The 10,550-nt window shown below is 47.3% G+C and overlaps 1 long non-coding RNA gene across 1 annotated transcript in view; it reads left to right on the plus strand.

Moving 5' to 3' along the window:
* Window positions 1-8,642, plus strand: part of LOC106816073 — an 8,921-nt gene extending 279 nt beyond the window's left edge. The window contains exons 2-3 of the long non-coding RNA XR_001394829.1: window positions 8,166-8,168; window positions 8,490-8,642. This is a non-coding gene — a long non-coding RNA (uncharacterized LOC106816073). The remainder of the gene's footprint in view (window positions 1-8,165; window positions 8,169-8,489) is intronic.
* Window positions 8,643-10,550: the final 1,908 nt, after the last annotated feature.

The following is a 10,550-nucleotide window of genomic DNA, read 5'->3' on the forward strand; positions in this document are numbered from 1 at the left end:
CTCATATATAAGATATACTCCCATATATACTCTTGCTTTAGCTAATTTTCTATCACACCCAAGGGGAGCTACGTACAGTGTCATTGACACTTTAATTATAGATTTCCAAAGGATGGAATTGAAAAGCAACAATGGATTAAGTTGATAATGTATGCAGATGTTTTTTCTAGGCGTGTTGATGATGAAATCAATGTTGTTATATCGAGTTGCTACTAATACCGCTATCTGCAGCGCACACACACTTGTACTGTAGTGTGGGGAGACCACACAACACCATTTCCAAGCAGTCAATGTTACGGAGCCAATGATTGTTTAAAACCATGCAGTGGGTTCATTGTCATGCCACCGTGATGTCACACTTTGGTGCTCTATTGTCGTTTCTGTGCTTGGCATGAAAAAACATTGTGACCACATTTCCATTTTGGTCCTACATGTAATTGTATTCCCCGAACAGAGTTCGGAGGATGTTATGGATTTGGCCTCGTCGCGCCGCGTCCGCCGCCGCCGCAAAGATTCCTTGTGAGCGCTCTACCGGCTGCAGTTCTTCTCAGATCATCTTCAAATTTTGCAAGAAGGTGCGTTATGGTAAAGCGAAGACGCCAATCGTTTTTGGTGTAGGCAGGGTCATTATTGCCATGGTAACATTTTCTGTCGAAATATTCTAGAACCTGTAACTTCTGCTGTTTTTACCCGATTGTCATGAAATTTCGCACACAGGACCGATATAACATGGCGTTGTGAAATATGGAATTTTCACAACTGCTATTTTCGGAACTGCTACGCCAAGCATTGCCATAGCAACCACACATATTGGGGAAAAGTAATTTCATTTCCCTTTAGCTTCTGCAGTTTGCTATTATATACTATTAATTAGTATTTCCACAAAAAATGTTGTTACCATGGCAACGATGACTGCCCACACCAAAAACGAGTGGCGTCTTTGCTTTACCATAACGCACCTTAATGCCAAATTTGAAGATGATCCGAGAACAACTGCAGCCGGTAGAGCGCTCACAAGAAAATCTGCAGCGGCGCACGCATCCGTATAAGATATTTCCAGAAATTATCACTTACTTTTCTCACTAGCATTCATTTTCTCACTTGCATGATAATATCAATTTTGGTGGAATTGATTTTTGGGAGTATATGTATGGGATTTATATATGGTATTTATATATGGGAGAACTCCCATTATATAGTATATCTTCCAACATTTTGGCCCAAATCAAGACGGCCAAATGGGAAGGCTCCACGACGTGGGATGAGGGCATGGGTTCGGGGGATACATGCATGGACGGCTCCCCCAACCGAGTACTCTTTTCTAGTATATGCTGCGTTCACACTAGCTAGGGTTTTAATTCGGATTGAAATCAAAGTAAATTCATGCTTGATCCGCATCAAGCGTTCAAACTCTATTCGCATGCATCGATCCTGCCGAGTTTAATGCGCATTACTGGGATTCAGGTTTTGTTTTTCATCACCGGATAATTCGCGTTGTATCGGGTTACTCATTTGTGTGTGGCACGCTTGATGTGCATCACCATGCTGTTATATAACTGGGCATTTCTTCACGGAGATGATACCAGAGTCGCCATCTTGGCAACGCATGAATATTTAGTAAGGTTTTCTAAAATTACCTACTAGTTTATTTAATTTTTGTGTTAGATGTTTTTTCTAGGCGTGTTGATGATGAAATCAATGTTGTAATTCGATTGGCGTACTGACTGCTTTAAGTTACCGTGGTCTGCAGCGCACACAGCACTAATTGTACTCTTAAAGTGTGGCAGGCGAGACCACACACCCATTTTCAGCCAGTTAATGTTACCGGAGCCAATGAGTGTTTAAAACAGTGGGTTAATTCAATTCCATTTGCCACGTGGATGTCACTTTTCGGTACGCTTTCCTTATTGTCCGGTTTCCTGGGTGCTTGAACCCATGCATAAAAGCATGTGAACACATTCCATGTCTGGTCGGCTAACTGTCATATATGCTGCGTTAGATCACAAAGCTAGGGGGGTTTTTAAATTCGGGATTGAAATCAAAAGTAAATTCAATATATGGATCCGCATAAATAAGCGTTCAAATCAATTGCGCATTTGCTGAGTTTAATAGCGCATTAACTGGATTCCGGTTTTGTTTTTGATCCACGAGTGCGAATCTGGTTGTTTCGGATTTACTCATTTGTGGTTTTGGCACGCTTGATGTGCATCACCGTGCAGTTAAGGGGCCGGACAGCACAGGCGTTTAATGCAAGACATGAGTTGCCCGACTGCATCGGGCGAATAAATTCTAGTGGCGACTTTGATCGCGCCGAATTGGGAGTGGGACACCACAGGCGATTTAGTCGCCGGTGATTGAGTCGGGCGAATAAATCGGGCGACTAAATCGCCTGGTGTGTCCGGAGAGTTGCTGTGCGTTGATTGTTTAATTCGCCGATTGGGGGTTCGCTTGGACGCACCTTGTTTTTTTTCAACTCGCAGCTTGCATGTGATTTAGTCGCCCGATAATATCAAAACGTTTTGATCCATGCGATTATATAAGTCGGGCGACTAAATCGCCGCGATTTGGGGGTGACAAACCCCAGGCCGATTGAGCGTCGGGCGGGACTAAAAATAGCTGGGGTTGTCGGCTTTATCAGGTGGTGTTTCTTTACGGAAAAAGATGCAATACCATGCAGAGTCGCCATCTTGACAACGCGTGAATATTTAGTTAGGTTTTGTAAAATTACCTACTGCCACCGCGGAATTTAAATAAAAATAATTGTATGTCGCCGCGTTAAAATAGATCCACAGAATTCTAGCCTACACATTAATGCATACATTTTCTATATCAGAGTAATCATTTTAATAATAAAATATTCAGTCAATATCATATACTGTGTATAAGATAAATCTATATATTTAAACATATAATTAGATCTAGCCAAATAATCGGGTACTAATTGGACTAATGGCTGGGGCTATATGGGTTCGTCTATATATTGGGTACAATGTGGGCAATATCTGGGGCTATAATGGTTCGGGCCTAAATAGGGGTCCCAATGGGTACCATTGGCTATATGGGTACAATGGGGGCACTATTGGGCTATCTGGGCTATATGGGCTACGCCTAACTATGGGTCCATATGGGTATCCATCTGGTATTCATGGGGCTAGCGCATATGAGGGCCCATAAGTGCTTCTGGGGTGCAGATGCCTTAGGGGCCCAATGTTTTGGCCCTATGGCCGCAGATGGGTTGGCATATGGGCCCCAGTATGGGAATGCTAGCTGGGTAGCTGTTGTAGCGCGTGTATCTTGCATCTTCTGCGTATGTGCGCACATCACTAACCGCGGGCGACTAAAGCTAAACCTCACAATCCTGTGGATCGAGTTTTGAAGGGCCGGCCTGTAACCGCTAAAGGTGGGTTTAAAACAACAATCGCAGGGGTAGATCGGAGAAAAGACTAAGAGGTAGACAAGGTTACAGAATGAAAAGGTTGGCGCGTGAATCCAGGATTGTGAGTAGGGTTGATTGGGCTGCGTTGCAGTTACTGTAATTGGTGAAGTGAAAATATGCATGCGCTGGTCGCTGGCGCAGCGTTATACACGCGGCTATAGTAGGATTTGTACAGTTAAAGAAGGGCAATCGCGAGGAGACCGGCTGTACTGCTGACATAGCTACTATTCTAGCGAAATGCAAAGCGGCTGGGTGGGCCGAGTGGTCCGTTCTGGAGATTACATGATGGGCTGTTGTATCGTTATGGATGCCGCGAGCAGGAAGGAGGGCGACCCTCTTCGCCAGTTTAGTACAGCAAGAGAGAAGTTCGTCGCGGATAATAACTCCAACGGAGCTGCATGGGCGCGCAACTTCGCGGCGCATTTCGGGAACAGAAAAACTTAAGAAACGATTAGCAGGCGTTGCACGTGATAAGGAATTAAGAAGCGATGTACAGGCGATGGTGTAAGCGTGGAGTGGCTAAAAAGAAAGGGTCGTAAAGTAGGCGACACGCGGTTAAAGCAGGAGAAGGTGGGTGCAGCCGGCTACAAAAGAATCGGCGATCGGGATTTTCCTGGGCCTCTCACCCGAACTGGGAAGCCGGAACGAATACATACTCGTTCTCCCAGTGACTATTTTAGCGAAATGGACTGAAGCTTATGCTTTGGCTTGACAGACGGCGATAACGACGGAGCCGACTGTATTGTGACGCAGGGGTTCGTGACACCCGTTTCGGGGTTCCCCTTAGTTTACACTCGACAGCGGACGAATTTGATCGAGGGTTATTCAGCCGAAATGTGTGGCCTGCTAGGAATTTGACAAAGACCCCAAACAGTGGGCATACAATCCACAATCGATGGTCCAGAGTAGAACCACGCTTCCACCCGGAGTTTACACGACGTTGTTGGCCGTTTTCGTAACTTACAGCACATAACGAGTTGGGAGACTTCCTTACGTGTTAATGGCGTATCGGGTTCCTCCGTACCACCGAGTCAACCGCGTGTATGCCTAATTTGCTAATGTTCGAAGGGAATCTAGACTGCCCATTGACCTACAAGTGGTTGACCTCCTCCAAGGCGAAAGGTGGCACAATAGTTGTGAAACCGCGAGTAGTGCGAGTGGCTGCGTAAAGCTATGCCGATGCACAGAGTTTGCGCGGCAAACAATTACATAAGGCCGCGTGCATCAGCCAACAACTCAGTAACGACCAAAAGAGTGAAACCTGGCCATTTTCCCGTAGGAAGTTGGTTTTGGTATTTTTACCCACCGCCGATAGAAAGGCTGGGGACCTTGACGGGCGTCACTTTGAATCGTTCGTGAAAAAAAAGGGCCGGTCTGTGTGGATTCTAGCCAAGGAGGCCAGAGGCAAACACGAGTAAGGGGTGGACGGAATCAGCTAAAGCTTGTGGGAGACCGGTACGGACCTCCGCCCTCGCTGCTAACCGTAAATAACCGTAGTAAGGGACGAGACAGGGAACAGGAACGAGAAGAGGGTCTCCAACGGAGTTGGGGAAGAAAGAAGAAACCAGGGAAGGGGTGAGCGAACGATAATAAGGGGGAGAGGGTGACGGGATGGAGAGAAAGAGATCGCTGGTGAGCCTCGGTAGGCTAAGGAACGATCCGGATTGAACGACGATGACATGACGGGTCATGCTTAACGGTAAGCAAAAAAGACTGTAAGGTTAATCCCGCATTCAAGAAAGGCCGCTGACGCAGAACCCGGTATATGTAGGGAACTAGAGAAAAACGAGGCGGAGGCAAATGGGCAATGAGAGACGTGGGTAGGCGAGAACGCGCCGGAACGATATCGGTGGCACTAAGATTTAAAGGGACGAGTTGGAAAAGGAAAAGAGTAGGGAGGAAAGGAAAAAGGGAATTGTGGGTTGTAAGGTTGAATTCGCAAAGGGAGACGCGGCGATAAACGCGGCGGTGGGATGAGGCTGTAGAAATACATCCACGCGTTTTAACCTATTGTGCGTGTTCGTAAAGAAGGCGAATCCACAAGCCGATCCGGAGGCTTGAAAGTTCGCTTCCTCTGGTAGAAGTAGGTGGGTTTTGTCGGCTGATGGCCGTTAAATTATCTCGGCGCATGCGGCGGCGAAACTACGGGGGCACTCTGTGACGGCCGGCTTTCGCGTTGTTGCTCGTTGTGGGCTGAAAAGGGGGGCTGTAGAAGAAGCGCTTAGTGGGGCCGGCCAATTCAGCAGGGAAAGACCGGCTTACTTGTCTAAGCAGAAAGAAAGCCGCTCGGGTGCTGTCACCGGGCATGCCGGAACCGGGAGGTGGAGATTTCCATTTCGCCTCCTCATTGCTTTGAGTGACCCGAGGAATTGGTTTCACAATTTGTTACCGGTAAAGGTAATCAGGCGGATCTTTTGGCCCTGCGCCCATCTACACGGAGTGAGTGTTTCCTTGAACAAGGTCAGAAAGTATAGAGCGAAGTAAAGACGTGCGAGCTATTATGCTCGTGCCATCAATCCGCGAAGTAGTTAATGGATTTGCTGGGAACGAGTCCGTTCGGCGGAAACGGAAGTTCGATTCCAGTCTCTTTAAATTTAACGTATAAAGGCCAGTACCAGAAAAGGGCACCCGAGTGGCAGCATGTGTCTTGGAGGGACAGCAGTTCAGTGGGACTCGGCCGGCAAGCGAGCGTTCTGGCCAACGTCGCCAGGGGACAGGACAGAAAATTTGTGGAAGTTTTCATAAGGAAAATGTATACATGTCGTTGGTATGTTGGCAGTTTCTTGGAAACCGGGTAGCACCGAGGAAGTGCCCCAGACGAAAAAAGGCACCACCGTGTCGATAAAACAGCGGGGCGAACATTGTGTACTGCATCGGGCAGGAATTGTGTGCGTATAGTTTTGGTAATATTTATCAGCGCACCTCCGGACTGGTTCAACAAGGGGCTTGCAGGCTGGGTCGGCACGCTGGCTTCGTTGTTTTAAGGCGAGTTAAGTAAAATTATTTCTAGTGGGGGGGGGCCTCACTATTTCAAGGGTTTTAAAGTCCCCTTACAACACTTCAGTTGTCGGGCAGCGCCCGCCGACCACGAATTTCTCAGGGCAGCAGGCAGTCTCATTGTATTTAGACGGTATATCTGCCCATTCACTGTATGTTATGTGTTTAGTTAAGGCCTGTACCTAGCTGAATCTTGTCCTGTTCTTGTATTATTTAATGGTAATGCGGTTAACTAGTATTGTTCTTTTAAAAAGTAAAATCTGGAATTTCATTGTGTTCGGAAAGAATGTATAAAAGTTCTGAAAATTTGTGACGGCATTGCAGTGTGTTAAAAACGTTCCACGTAACGTTGTATTCTTATAGGCAGGGAGTTTGCGCACTACCGGCAGCTCTCCGTCCATGTACACAATTGTTTACAGTGTATTTTTGACGTCGCATGTTTTGTGCTGTGCTGGGGGCGGGACGATCGATCACTCTGTAGGGAGCCAGGCCCTAAAATTTATTGTAGAAAAGAAGGCGGAAGTAAGGTCTGCCTGGAAGGCAGTAGTCATGAGAGAGGGTGGTGCCGATGGGGGTAGAAGGAAACCCCGTGGAAATGGAGAAGCTTCGGCGGAGCTTGGTTGGCCAGGGGCAGCCCAGGTCAACCGTGTCTGCACAGTAAGCCTGAGGAATTTTGAACGCCTATGTGGCAGAGTTTTAGAAGAGATTCCGGCATCCACCATGGGCGCAGAGAATAGTGAAGTGCTCGGCACGGCAGTCGCTAAGCCGTTGTTTAGGCGTGGGCGTTCGCGCCTTTCTTTTTAGTAGAATAAGCGTTGTCTTTTGGCCTTTAACCTCATGGAGTGTCGGTTTGCTCGTCTTCCGCCCAGTACATGGGGTTTTACCTCGTTATGACCCACTGTTGTTCCTAGAATGTTTCGGAGCAGCTGTTACTGTCAAAGTTGCTATCCGAACGTTAATTGTTATGCAGTGCCGCCATCTCGCGACGATTAAACTTTGTGAATGTCAGTTTAACCTGGTATGGCCTCGCCTGGTCTGCAGTAATTAAAACTGAGATTTTGACAACACACCTGATTTGTTTGAGGTTGTGTGAACTCTTGTGATGACAGGTTGAATTTATAAACACAGTTGTGACGGGATTAAATGCTCGTCGCCTGTGAGTTTGGCTGTTTGACTACAACAGTCATTAACGTAAAATTTTGTAGGAATCTATGTCTCTTGAAGTATCACTCCACCTTGTAGTTTTACCGTTCATTGTGGGTCGTTCTTGGGAGGCAGCGTAACCTAAAATTTGTGTAAACTTTTGTGATTATATGAAGAAATGGGGAAGTAAACGCTTTGCTATGATTACTGTAATGTAAAATTGTATGAACACATATTTCGGAAACGATGAGTCATTGCATGTAGAGTCTTCTAGAATTAGAATTTTATAGATTAGTGTCCTTGTATCGCATTGTACCTGTGTGAAATTTTTGAGTAACGCTTTAGAGTTGGATGTTGAGCTTGTGACGGGGCTAATGTCCCATGCTCTGCCCTCTGGGCCGTCATTTTACCGCGTCATTAAACGGTTATACCGAGATGTGTCCTTTTTGGTAAGGTGATTTTGATAATTTAACTTGTGATTTGAAATCTGATTACTGTATACGTGACCGTAGTTAAGGATTTTTATTTTAAAGTTTTGACTGCCTGCCCAGTTTAGCATCGTTGAGTAGCGTAGCTGCGTGGTCGGTAGGGCGTTTTCGAAATTGGGAGGGGATGCCCCGGGAAAGGGGTACAGAAGGGAGTTGGACTTTAGTCGCTAATGTGCCACTCTTTTGGAAAATGTTTTGGGGAATGTTGTCCTGCCGACATTTAAGTCGGAGCACCTGGCTGGGCCGCCTCGGAGTTTGGTACCCTTCGCAGAGCTTTGGGTCTAAGTGGGGGGGAATGTGGCGAGCCAGCCAGGTCCAGGGTAGGGTGCGTCGCGTGTTACTTCCACGTTTGTTAGCGACCCTGCCAGAAGCAGAGTATACTTCTCGGAAGCGGAAAGGAAAGCGCGCGCGTTTCGGGGAAAAAGAACTGGTGTTGTTGTCGAGCGAGAACTGATTTGAGAGAGACGCGTGAAAGTGTGCAACTGGTGTGGTTGTCGAGCGAGGACTGATTTGTGAAAGGCGCGTTTTACTGTAAGTTGTCGTACCCGTTCTTTGTCGTTTTGGCCATTTTAGTGTTTACCGGCCGCTAAAAAAACGCGCCGGCTTTGTGGTGTACGGCAACCTCACCGCCGACGTTCCGGCGGAACCCGACAACACGGCCGACACTATGCACGGCAACTCGCTGTACAAAGCGGAGGCCGCCGCAAGCCTGCAGCTGCAGGCCAAGAACGCCGCAGCACAGAAGGCTAAGGAAGAGGCAGAAGATGAAGCCTCGTGGCAGGCCTACCTGCAGCAATTACGGGAGGAGAAGCTCCGCAGGGAGAGGGAGGAGACGGCCAACGAGTGGAGGGAGCTGGAGGAGGCGCAAGGGGAGCCGCACGTCTTCGCTCCGCTAGCCGACCACGAGAAATGGCAGGGGTGGGAGGACTGTTGGGAGATCCCTCCCGAATACTCCCACCTAGCGCCGGACTCGTGGCTCGCCTTCAACCGGACGGAGGAGGAGAGGGACAGCGCAGCCCGATGCTACGACGAGATGCGCCACGCAGGGGACACCGACTACCCCGCCGATGTCCCACTGCTAGAGCTGATAATGGACCAGGAAGGGGTGCACGGTCCGGAAAAGTACCTCGAGTTGTTCGGTCGGTGCGGGGAGGCAATCAAACGCCTGACCCTGGCACGATACATACACATAGTTGGCTGGTTTTTGTACCAAGACATTGTGGGGCCAGCCATCTATCTGTCACGCGTGCCAGATTTCGAGAACCTGCCACAACCGCCCAGTCTGACAGGGGTTTTTTAATTTTTTAAGGGGGGCAATCCCACTCCCGCCACCAGGGATCGAATTAAACGACGCCTGGCGGATGGTGAACAGGCAGGACGACTACGAGGAGTACATGCCTGAGGGATTTGACCCATTTTCAAATACACGGGGGGAGTCTTTAATAGATGGGGAATTATACCTGGTTACGAGCATACGATCCAAACAGTGAATGCAACGACCCGGAAGACATACAGCATCTCGAGGCATTGCACCGACAGATGCTACAGTATAGTCCGACGGAGTTGTCACCGTTGCCACAACCGACCCCACGGCCGCCACCCCATGGGGACCCCTTCGCCGAGGTCGAGCGCAAACGACGTCGGTTTGTGGGGGGCCTACTTGGATGATTACTAAGTTGGTTTGTTGGTCGCTGGTTGTCGTGGTTTCGTCACTAAGTTGGGCCATTAAGTGGGTAAGGGCAAACTGCTAATTTTTCCCTTTTCCCCGCAGACTAACGGGTTCTGGCAGTAGCACTGAAATAAACAAACGGGTATTTTTCCATTTAAAGTTACAAGATAAAATGTATTTCATGTAAACTATTTTCTAAAAATTCTCTTACTATCATTTTTGTTTGTGTTCGCATGTGGTTCTCACGTTATTGTTGTGCACGGCAGTACGCGAAGATCACGGGACAAAGGCCGAATATAACTTTTACATGAAATTTATAACCTTTTGCGCGAATTTTCACTTTTCTATGCGGGTTGTGAGTTTTGATCCACGCAGTTAAAATAACATTATAACCAGAATCTATAATAATTTCGGACGCGAATTATAACGTTTGTACGTATCTTTTAATAGTATACGCCATTTCTTTTAACTGTTGTGCAGTATATTATGCGATACGCGATTGGTGACGGGACGACATACGAGTATTACGGGGGGTATTATATACGGGTATTTGGATTATATTGTAATTTCATTGAATTTAGATAAAACTAGCTGCGGGTACCCGCTGCGCTGGGTAAAATCGTGCTACTAATTCATACTACTAATAACCGGACACAATAGGAACATTGGGTAAAAATCGACAATAACATTGCACAGAATATGAATATTTACAATTTAGCATGGGGAAAAAAACTGTTACGTATGACATTTATGTGACAGCACAACCCAACTTAGAACCCCTGGAACATAATAGTAATATGGTGTAAATGAGAAAAAG

Source organism: Priapulus caudatus, unplaced genomic scaffold, assembly GCF_000485595.1.
Source record: "Priapulus caudatus unplaced genomic scaffold, Priapulus_caudatus-5.0.1 Scaffold1276, whole genome shotgun sequence".
NCBI classification, from domain to species: domain Eukaryota; kingdom Metazoa; phylum Priapulida; class Priapulimorpha; order Priapulimorphida; family Priapulidae; genus Priapulus; species Priapulus caudatus.